Raw genomic sequence first — 12328 nt, 5'->3', positions numbered from 1 at the left:
TTTGCTCAAGTTAAAGAAGTTGTTAACATGAACATCTGCTGTTTATTTCTCTCGATGTGCACACTTTTATAGCATTAAAATGTGTATTGTTTCATTTGGTTAACTGCAAGTGTTTGTTTAAAATCTCTTAACTTGTTGGAGGACGCCAGCGCACAGAAGCGTTCTTTGTTTACATTAGTTCAGAGTTACTGCTAGTTTTAATGTAAAATAATGCAATTCACTTCATAAACTATAACTTCATCATTATCACATTATCACACATCATTAAAGAGGTCTCAACTCAAGTTTCATATCGATCGCGAATTCGTTTTTCATTTACATAACTACTTTACTCATAAGTATAATTTTTTTTTTAAACTCGAGTCTTTTTGGTTTAGTTTTGTCGTGGCCACGAGATATATTAATTCTTGGGAACGTGATAATGTCGTGGCCACGAGTTCAATGAATAAACAAACCAGGGTGACCAAAGCAACCTGAGATTATCAGAGATTGATCAAATATTTTTTGTCCATCCCACAGTCCGTTGATCGTGTCTTTTTATGTGTGTATATGTATATATGTATATATATATATATATATATATATATATATATATATATATATATATATATATATATATATATATATATATATATATTAGGGGTGTAATGATACGCGTATTCGTATTGAACCGTTCGGTATGAGGCTTTCGGTTCGGTACGTGGTACGCATTATGGACCGAACGGTTCGTTGGACTAATTAATTATATTTGGAAAATAATTTTTTTTTTTTGAAATATAATGATATGCGTTCAACAAGGTAGCCCAATAACCCAAACGACGTAACAGGCAACGCCCCTGACACCCCCGAAGAAGAAAAAAACACCAACTTATATGTTTATGTTAGGCTACTCAGTCAGGCGCTCGCTCACTCAGTACGCGCTGAAGGCTCGTTGCAAAATGGCCAATCCAAAGTGCACCCAAACACCAGACCTATTGGTTATTGGAGGATCTTCTATTTCTGGTCTGTTAAACGCATTAGCCATTTTGCAACGAGCCTTCAGGGCGTACTGAGTGAGCAAGGGCTTTTATGGGCCTTTCACACAGGACGCAGTATGCGCGGCGCTGTGCTATAAAACCCATTCATCTCAATGGCTTGCTCCGCGCAAGGACGTTTTGTTGCTGCGTCGACCAAAGCGCAAGCGCAGCGGTGCGCATCATTTGCGTGCACGCCGCGGTCAAAGTTCAAAATAGTTCAACTTTTGCCGCTGCGCTCTGTGACGATTACCAGCGCGACCAATAGGATCCAAAACAAGCACGGAAATCAAAAGGAATGAACGGCTAGTACAGTACTGTGTGTGTCAGAATTTCCTGAGCTGTACGATACAAGTTTGAGGTAGTATAGGGACATCGTCAGGAAAGCTGTGTCATGGAGACATATCTCCATTCAAGGAACAACAGACTATGATAGAGCTCCCGCTAAAAGTTTTTAAAACTCCGCCTACGCCATAGCGCAGCGCAGCGCAAATCGCGTTGTATCTGAAGGGCAACGCTGAACCCAGCGGCAAGCGCCGCGCATACTGCGTCCTGTGTGAAAGGCCCACTCTGTGGAAAACGTAGGTTTTAAGAACATGCTTAATGTAATTGAGCCCAGTTACAATATTCCTTCACGAGCCCAATTCAGACAGACCGTAATTCCTGCTTTGTTCCAAAAAACATAAGCCCTATAGAGAACCAATTGACTAAAAACACACTCAATATAAAGAGTTATAGAGTTCCATATAAAAAGTTACATCTTTGTATTTGTTCATAACTACTACAATAATATAACATTTTCATTTTTTTATAAGGAGCTGTTTTTGTATCCATATCCATATGTTTTTGTAATATATATATATATACACACACACACAGTACAGACCAAAAGTTTGGACACACCTTCTCATTCAAAGAGTTTTCTTTATTTTCATGACTATCACACTGACTATCACACTGAGTCACACTGAAGGCATCAAGGGCTATTTGACCAAGAAGGAGAGTGATGGGGTGCTGCGCCAGATGACCTGGCCTCCACAGTCACCGGACCTGAACCCAATTGAGATGGTTTAGGGGTGAGCTCGACCGCAGACAGAAGGCAAAAGGGCCAACAAGTGCTAAGCATCTCTCAGGGAACTCCTTCAAGACTGTTGGAAGACCATTTCAGGTGACTACCTCTTGAAGCTCATCAAGAGAATGCCAAGAGTGTGCAAAGCAGTAATCAAAGCAAAAGGTGGCTACTTTGAAGAACCTAGAATATGACATATTTTCAGTTGTTTCACACTTTTTTGTTATGTATATAATTCAATATATAATTCCACATGTGTTAATTCATAGTTGTAATGCCTTCAGTGTGAATCTACAATTTTCATGGTCATGAAAATAAAGAAAACTCTTTGAATGAGAAGGTGTGTCCAAACTTTTGGTCTGTACTGTAGATATATATATATATATATATATATATATATATATATATATATATATATATATAATATATATATATATATATATATATATATATAATATATATATATATATATATATATATATATATATATATATATAATATATATATATATATATATATATATATATATATATATATATGGCGTTAAATTGACTCCATAAGTAACTGTTTGAATGGAAACAAAATAAAACAGCATTTTTGTCCAGGCTGAAATAGTGTTGGGCGATATGTTAATTTTTCAAATCGTCATATCGTCAGCCCGTGAGATCGACGATACATGATATTATCGTGCATGGGTGGAGCAAGAGAGAAACTCTTTGTTCTTGTCATAGCATAACTATTTGTTGTTTTAAACTGCGCAGGTGTGCGAGAGAAAGCCTATGAAATCACCAATAATCACAAAAATATACTTTCAACGTTAAATATAAAAATACTGTATTTAAAACAGCTAGTTCTTATATAGTCGGACGCATCTGTCATATCGCCTGTCCTGTGACAGATTTGAATGAGAAGGTGTGTCCAAACTTTTGGTCTGTACTGTAGATATATATATATATATATATATATATATATATATATATGGCGTTAAATTGACTCCATAAGTAACTGTTTGAATGGAAACAAAATAAAACAGCATTTTTGAAATAGTGTTGGGCGATATGTAAATTTTTCAAATCGTCATATCGTCAGCCCGTGAGATCGACGATACACGATATTATCGTGCATGGGTGGAGCAAGAGAGAAACTCTTTGTTCTTGTCATAGCATAACTATTTGTTGTTTTAAACTGCGCAGGTGTGCAAGAGAAAGCCTATGAAATCACCAATAATCACAAAAATATACAGATTTGCAGCATCTGCGCACGGACGTTATTAGTCTAAATGTTCTGCAAAATCAGTCAATGGTGAAAATCAATCGTAGCTTTTCATTTAAAGTCCAACAGTTTAAGACTAATATTGGACATAAACAAACATGTTAAATATAAAGTATTCAAAACAGGTAAGTTCATATATTTCGAGACTCCTTCACTGGTTACAGGCTTTAATCCTCATTTGAGCGTCCGCGTGCGTGTGAGCGTGCGTGTATGTGAAATGTGGTGCTGAAGTGAAATAGTAGGGCAGGGCCAATTTATAATAGGCCGCCCAATAAAAAAAATTATAATAATTATTATTATTATTATTAATAATACATTGATAGGAGAATGAGCATAATATCTATCATCTTGACTATTAACAGAGTCATCTGCTATCCTCAATACACGATACTATTATCTATCGGCACAACCCTAGGCTGAAACATGAATACTGTAATATAAATTAGATTTACATGTATTTACAGAAGTATGGAATATCTAAATTAATAAATACACTACAAAAGTGTATTTACATGGATAATACTTTTCAAAAAGGTGTATTTGCACATCTATCACTGTTTTCAACATTGATAATTATTGAGTAAATCAGCACATTTGCATGCGACACTGAAGACTGGAGTAATGATACTAAAAATTCAGCTTTGCAATCATAGAAATAAATAACATTTTAAATATATTAAATTACAAAACGGTTATTTCAAATTGTAATAATATTTAAAAAATTACCATTTTTAAAATCAACAAATAAATGCAGCCTTGGTAAGCAAATTAGGCTTCTTTAAAGCACATAAACAAATACCCAATTTATACCCAACTTTTGAACTGTAGTTGATGTATCCATAGGGCCTTGTTAAATGGTTTGAGGCAAGGTACAGAATAAAGCTGACACAAACATGTTTCACTATTATCTCACTCATATTCTTTTGTCTGCACTCTTTTGAAAGCCACCTTTCTTTCCTTTTGTCATATTCAGTGAACGCACTCTCTCTTTTCTTAAAACTCTTGGCCTCTATTAAAGCATTGACATTTCTGTAAGTGGCAGATACAGATTCTAGACCAGGAGGAGAGGGTCATGTCCGCGGGCCCTCTGGTTCTTTGCATGTTTTTAAACTGACCTGAGATCAGACAGACTCACATGTCAAGTTTCACCCTGTAGGAAAAAAGAAAACCAGAGGAGCACCCTGGGACTCTAGAGAAGAGATTTGAAAGAATTCATTTTACCAATACCGTGAGGCAAAGCCGAGCCTGGTGACACCTGCAGTCTCACAGATAAAATAAAGGATGAGGGGAAAATGTCTCTGAAAATATTTATCAAAGCCTACATCATACGTTGGTGAAAAAGTAATAAAACTTCAGCGAACTAGAGCAAAAGGTTTGTTAAAAAAGTTTGTTGTAAAGAGCACATCATCTTACCCAACAGTAACTTTTCTCTGCACATGGAGCAAAATCACCTTCAATAGCACTTATGTTGTCATTGTGTTCTTAAAGCTCATCAGCCCTATCCGGAAAAGACTCGTTTTCTAAACGATGTTTAATTACTCATCATCTGATGTCTGTGATTTTGTATTGATTCGGACAGGCTAACATCTTGTTAATTACACAGGTAGGAATGTTTGTTTTCTAGATATTGGAGTTATAGAAATTCATGTGCTGTGATTAAGTTTACAAAAGTAAAAAAAAAAAAAAACATGTAAAGGTGCAGAGAATGTATTAATATTGTATATTCATATTTTAATATTGATATTAAAATAGTCATATACATTTATGTGATTTGCATTAATTTTATATTACTTTTTTTGTCAAATGCCATTCATTTTGACAGATTTAGCAAGATAGTAATTCAAAAACACATGAGGAGAAGCACTGTGATAAAAGAATATCTGCAATCACAGACATTTCCATTCGGATGGGATTAGATTTCTCAGAGGAACATTAAGTTTGCTTTTTTTAACAGAGGTTTTATGAGAAAAACACAGACTTGGCAGATTTGGATGAAATTAATCGCAAAGAAAATCTGGGAAACAAAACTAGATTCTTAGAGCAAAGTACAAAAAGTAGACTATTTTCAAAATGAATAGATGGATTACATGAACAGCTAGTTGATTGATCAAGATGATTCAATAGCTCACCCAAAAAAGAAAATTGTGTTATCATTTATTCACTTTCAAGTTGTTCCAAACCTATATAAATGTATTTCTTCTGCTGAGCACAAAAGACGACATTTTGATTAAACTTAAGGGTGAGGAAATGATGACAGAATTATAATTTTTGGCTGAACTACAGGACTACCTCTATAACAATGCTGGTTTCAAGTTCACTTGACCCAGATTATGTTTCTTAGGGGAACTTGACTTAAGATGCAACGACAACAGAATTGGACAGAATGCTGGGGTCTTCAGATGTGTTTTTAAAAGTTATTTTAACCTGACATTTTAAAACGCAGTACTCATGGAACAAGACACTCAAAGAAAACCATACAAGTTGTGACACATGAAAAATGCATGAATTAAATTTTTTTTATAATAAAACATCACACAAACTGTCTTAATAACTAGAACTGTTGTCAGCACGACATGTAAAGTACACTAAAAATATCCCAAAAAGGAAAAAGAAGGACTTCTTCGATCAAATTGAGTGCAAGGTGTCTGTCCTTTGCCTTTAGCATGCCAAAAGCAGGATTAGCATGGCTGTACGACAGGTTGTAGATTTACACCTGCTAGTCTATGGGGACCATGCTCTGTGGTGATCAGAACGATAAGTCATCCCGAGCTGTAGCCGATAGCCCTGTGGGCCAACTGCCTCCAGTGCTACAAAGATTATCGCCAAGTGCTGTAGGATTTTAACAGTAAGAGAGTGTGTTGAACTCACCCTCGCATGCAACCTGAGAGGTAGGTTTGATCTGCTAAAAGGTATATTAGGAGGACGTTCAAATTTGTGAAAATAAGTTCTAGAGAGTGTGTTACAGAGCTGAATGCTGGGTAATCACGCCCTGCAGCTAGTGATTAGATTAATACCTGGGCGTCTGATCCCATAAAAGTTGGAGTCTGTATATGCATCCGCAGGCGCGCCACAGGCTTGGATAGCGCCTGTGTGTACATACACTTTGAAAGTTCTCTACTCCACGCTGCATAATTCGCTCTCTCTGTTCGTTTCCAGCAGAGTCCAACACCACAGGAAACACAGAGAGAGAACAATAAGGGAGTAACCAGCAGAGATAAAGAATAACATTATGTTGCTGTCCAAAAATTTTAAATAACAACATGAATCCCATACCGATCCTTCCTATTGTTCAGACACAAAGTCATCCTCGGCATCTTATTCCGATTTCACAAAACGTGTGATAGTCTGCAGGTGTCTCTTGTTCATCACTTGGAGGAAGACAGAATATGAAAGATATAAATAATTTGCAGGTTTGAATCTGGCTCACATCATATCCTTATCCAGTACACCTTCACTTTTCTACATAACCTCTATTCCTCTCTCTACTTTCAACATAAAGTGGCAAAAAGAGAAGAGAATATCATAGTCATATACAGTAACTGGTATTTAGGCCGATGGTACTCAAATGGGCATTGCAGGTTTGAGTCTGGCTGCATCACATCCCGATTCGGTTTCTTCTGCTTCTCATAATAAACTGTCCTTAAAGGCCATGACAAACCATACTGACATCAAAGTAGTAGTGGTGACACTTAGTTTGGGACACAAAAGTTGGTTTGAACACACAACAAAGATTACAGTCAATGGCCAACAAGCATGTACATTCTGCACATGCATGAGAGGAAATAACTCTGCCCACCAACAGGTGTCAGCTCACAAGCAGCGAATTCTTAATATTTTGAATATTAATCACGTTGATCACTTCCTTCATTCCAGATGGCCATGTCATTAGTTGTCAACCTATATATCACCATGGACGATATATATCAAATTATATTTAGCTTTTTTGTAATTATCAGCATCGCCCAATAATTTTTTTCCTGTTGAACCCATATGTCAGAAGTAGGACTTTTATGTTGACAATGCTGAGAATGCCAGCACCTCCTTTTCTCCATCTTTTTTAGTTTATTATCTCTGTTTAACAGATCTGACAGGTACAGGTCTTTGAATTTGACTTTATTGAAACGATATATTCTCAATGCTGAATGTTTTTGCACCATTTGGTTAATGAAAATAGTCCCAAACAAAGATCATAGTAGAAGAGTAACGCATCTCTAAACAGCAGACAGGTGTTTTGTTAATGAATTATTTTTTTGATTCATAAGGATTATAAGAACAGGCACTTGCATCATTCTTGAATGAATCTGCTATGTGAACGAACGGTTTGCAGACATGCTTCAATAAATCTTTAATTAAGATATTCACTTGCTTTCATTTACTAATGGTTTACTTTTATAATAGCTCAAATGTTCACGCAAAGAAAGAAGGCGTAATTTTTTTTCTTGCTGTTGCCTCTTAGTGCCATGTTGTGAAGATGCTGTTTCGTTGTGAAAGCGAAGCTACTTTGTTTGGCCTTACAAAAGAGGACACAACTAGAAATCTGTGGTTACGTTGTTACGTCGGAACGCAGTTAATACACATAGCTCTCTTCTTACAAGCTGATTATATGAATCAGGTGTGTTAACTAAGAGAGACATGCAAAATATACAGAGCAGGGCGGCGCGAGAACTGGGTTTGGGAACCGCTGTGGCAAGGGGCGTAACATTTCCGTCACATGCATTGGATAACTGGCCAATCAGATCACACCTCGCTTTTCAGAACAATGAGCTTTGTAAAAATTAACACGTTTCACAAAGGTGGGGCATGGAGGAGAAACAATAATGTACAGTATGTGGAAAATATTTTTTTTTACCTTAAACACATTGCATTACACTAAATACACAAAATAACTTTCTTTTTAGCAATGTTATGATGTCAAGCCCTGTATACCTTAATAGAATATCTATATTTTACAAATTTATAATTTATCAAGTTTTTTCCATTTTCATAAATTTTTTATTATAGTAACTTAGTAAATATTGCCAAAAAAATATGGAAATAGTTATGCCTGTTTGCTTTACTATGTTTAAACTGTTGTGATATCATACAATTGCTTTATATAGGCCATCAGCTACCACATGCTCTCTAGGATATTAGCAGTGACCATTAAAAACATTTTTTATGAAAATATCTGTGAATTGGAATGTTCAGGCAAGATAAAGATGTAAAATTCAAAGAGAATTTGGTGTGTTTTTATCTTTTATTTTTTTCCTTCGCCTGCACTGGTTCTCCAAGCTGAACACCCAATCAGAGTGATCTCTCTCAGCAACTGCCCAAAGATGATTCAACATGCTCAACCAGCCAAAAAGCCACCAACATTGTGGAACACACTGCAAAAACTCTGATAGATGCTTAATGTTAGATGCTCATTCACCCTACAGTACTTTGACGACCATTGGCTTGGTGTGTCATGATCTTAAAAAAAAAAAGAAAGAATATAAATTTGTAAAGAAAAAAAAAACATATAAAAGCATGTGGTGCTCATATGGACATTGCAGGTTTGAGTCTAAATGCATAACATCCAGATTCTGTTCTTTCCACTTATCCTTATAATTTCCTGTCCTCTTTCTTGCCTATTATATCACTAAAAATGGCATTAAATAAAAAAGGAATAGAAATGTGTTACAATTCACATTAAAGCATGTGGTGCTCATATGGACATTGCAGATTTAATTCTAACTGTTCAATCAGAGTCTCTTTCTTCTACTTCTCATTTCCTGTCCTCTCTCTTCTTTCACTAAAAGTGGAGGGGGAAAAAGTGACATATAATTCATATTAAGACCCACTCTAATATCCCAATGATGCTTGCCAAACAAACAGAGCAAAGAGGGACAGATTTAAAGTACATGCACTTTCACTGCTGCCATTAGCAGAAATGCCTCACACCTCTCTTGATGTGCTGTATTAATGGGTGCTGAAGTAGTCTGTGCGTAAACTGTTCATTTGCCTCAGATATGCAGAATAGGTAGGAGTACATCTGGACCATTGAGCTGTCATTGCGATGGAAATCACATCCATCTAGTGTCTCCTTTGTGCTATTCATCGTCCCCGCTGCAACAGATTTACAAACCGATCCTGGTGTAAGCCTGACATGGCCATCAATTAGCATGTGCATTCATAATACGAGACCTGGCACTCAGGCATGGCTTTCTTTCACCTGACACTTCAAAAGTTAACTTTACTCCAGACAAAATGAAACTGCCTTTGACAACACATGTAACAGAATGTGCTACATTTCTATTTCTCTGACTATTCAGCAGAAAATGTAGGACAGAACTTGATTTACTTTAACTGGATTTGAATGGATCCTGAAAAGTGGGTGGGGTGAAATACAGGCTGTGAAATTATTGTTTGACATTTCTTTCTTGTCTTTAGGATGAACTGTAAAGTTATTACAAGTTTATTTAAACAACCAAATGTATTGACAATTGATTTATGTACAGGTGCTGGTCATATAATTAGAATATCATCAAAAAGTTGATTTATTTCACTTATTCCATTCAAAAAGTTAAACCTGCATATTATATTCAATCATTACACACAGACTGATTTATTTCAAATGTTTATTTCTTTTAATTTTGATGATTATAACTGACAACTAAGGAAAATCCCAAATTCAGTATCTCAGAAAATGTAAATAGTGTGAAAAAGTTCAATATTGAAGACACCTGGTGCCCCACTCTAATCAGCTAATTAACTCTACACATCTGCAAAGCCTTTAAATGGTCTCTAGTTCTGTAGGCTACACAATCATGGGGAAGACTGCTGAATTGACAGTTGTCCAAAAGACGACCATTGAAACCTTGCACAAGGAGGGCAAGACACAAAAGGTCATTGCAAAAGAGGCTGGCTGTTCACAGAGCTCTGTGTCCAAGCACATTAATAGAGAGGCGAAGGGAAGGAAAAGATGTGGTAGAAAAAAAGTGTACAAGCAATAGGGATAACCGCACCCTGGAGAGGATTGTGAAACAAAACCCATTCAAAAATGTGGTGGAGATTCACAAAGAGTGGACTGCAGCTGGAGTCAGTGCTTCAAGAACCACTACGCACAGACGTATGCAAGACATGGGTTTCAGCTGTCGCATTCTTTGTGTCAAGCCACTCTTGAACAACAGACAGAAAAGTCTCGTTTCAAAAAGGACTGAACTGCTGCTGAGTGGTCCACAGTTATGTTCTCTGATAAAAGTAAATTTTGCATTTCCTTTGAAAGTCAGGTTCCCACAGTCTAGAGGAAGAGAGGAGAGGCACACAATCCACGTTGCTCAAGGTCCAGTGTAAAGTTTCCACAGTCAGTGATGGTCTGGGGTGCCATGTCATCTGCTGGTGTTGGTCCACTCTTTTTCTGAGGTCCAAGGTCAACACAGCCGTATACCAGGAAGTTTTAGAGCACTTCATGCTTCCTGCTGCTGACCAACTTTATGGAGATGCAGATTTCATTTTCCAACAGGACTTGGCACCTGCACACAGTGTCAAAGCTACCAGTACCTGGTTTAAGGACCATGGTATCCCTGTTCTTAATTGGCCAGCAAACCCGCCTGACCTTAACCCGATAGATTTTCTATGGGGTATTGGGAAGAGGAAAAAGCGATATGCCAGTCCCAAGAACGCAGAAGAGCTGAAGGCCACTATCAGATTAACCTGGGCTCTCATAACACCTGAGCAGTGCCACCGACTGATCGACTCCATGCCACGCCGCATTGCTGCAGTGATTCAGGCAAAAGGAGCCCCAACTAAATATTGAGTGCTGTACGTGCTAATACATTTCATTTTTATACTTTTTATTTGGCCAAGATTTCTAAAAATCCTTTCTTTGTATTGGTCTTAAGTAATATTCAAATTTTCTGAGATACTGAATTTTGGATTTTCCTTAGTTGTCAGTTATAATCATCAAAATTAAAAGAAATAAACATTTCAAATATATCAGTCTGTGTGTAATGAATAAATATAATATACAAGTTTCACTTTTTGAATGGAATTAGTGAAATAAATCAACTTTTTGATGATATTCTAATTATATGACCAGCACCTGTAATTCTATGGATATTTATTTAAGAAATCAGGGGTCCATTTTGATTTATACTCCACATATGATATAAAGTATATGATTTTAAAATCAATTTGAGAGTGGAAACTGGTCCAATACAAAAAAAATCTTGAAGTAGCATTATGACAGACTAAGCAATATTTTAAGTTAATAATGTGTATGTCACTGTATATCACAATAACTGCTGTCTGTAGTTGTTTAAGCACAATAAAGATGGCTTTCTGAAAGAAGGAAGCAGAGCAATGCTTGCAATGTTTGAATCCGTGTCTGATGGATCTTTTCTATCTGATTTTTCTACACGTCATCAATCATTAAAAAGGTCAACAAAATATGGCACTTTTCATTGGGAAGAATACACACTAGACATAAACACTGGCCGAATGGGCAATCACCTCTTGGGTTTAGTTAGAGATGACTGCACTCAAGCTGTCGTACGTGCACACACACATAAAATACACATCATCCATCAAGCACATGTGCTCACCTCGTCACTTTTCATCTCTGCCACAACCCAAGAACTGAAAGGTATGACCTCTTTTTCTCTTGGCATAATTACAATTCATGCTGATCAGGGAGCATCTTTCATCATTGATTTCATTCATCAAGTTGGAACATACAAGTCATTAATTTTCAGGATATTATAGCATCATTCAGCATATAAATGATGATGAAATTAAAGTTGTGTTCCTTAGACACCCAACCTGCAGGAATAGGACTTTTATTGTGTTTATACTGAGCTAAATTATATTTTCTACCCCCTTTGACCCTCATACAAATCTTCTGAATTTTACATTTTCATTAAGTCATAATTAAGTATGCTTATCAAGCCCTTTTCCCAAGTCCCCATAGTGCATCTAATTTTAGATTTTACCATCATTATGGGGACATTTGGTC

At 36.4% G+C, this 12328-nt stretch overlaps 1 protein-coding gene across 1 annotated transcript in view; it reads right to left on the bottom strand.

Moving 5' to 3' along the window:
- The window catches only part of LOC132097531 (solute carrier family 15 member 4-like), a 59960-nt gene that overhangs the window by 8635 nt on the left and 38997 nt on the right, over window positions 1-12328 (bottom strand). The gene's annotated exons all lie outside the window — the stretch shown is intronic.

This window comes from Carassius carassius, chromosome 21 (genome assembly GCF_963082965.1).
Source record: "Carassius carassius chromosome 21, fCarCar2.1, whole genome shotgun sequence".
Taxonomy (NCBI): Eukaryota; Metazoa; Chordata; class Actinopteri; order Cypriniformes; family Cyprinidae; genus Carassius; species Carassius carassius.
The sequence above is the reverse complement of the archived record's forward strand: the minus strand, read 5'-3'. Positions and strand labels throughout refer to the sequence as shown.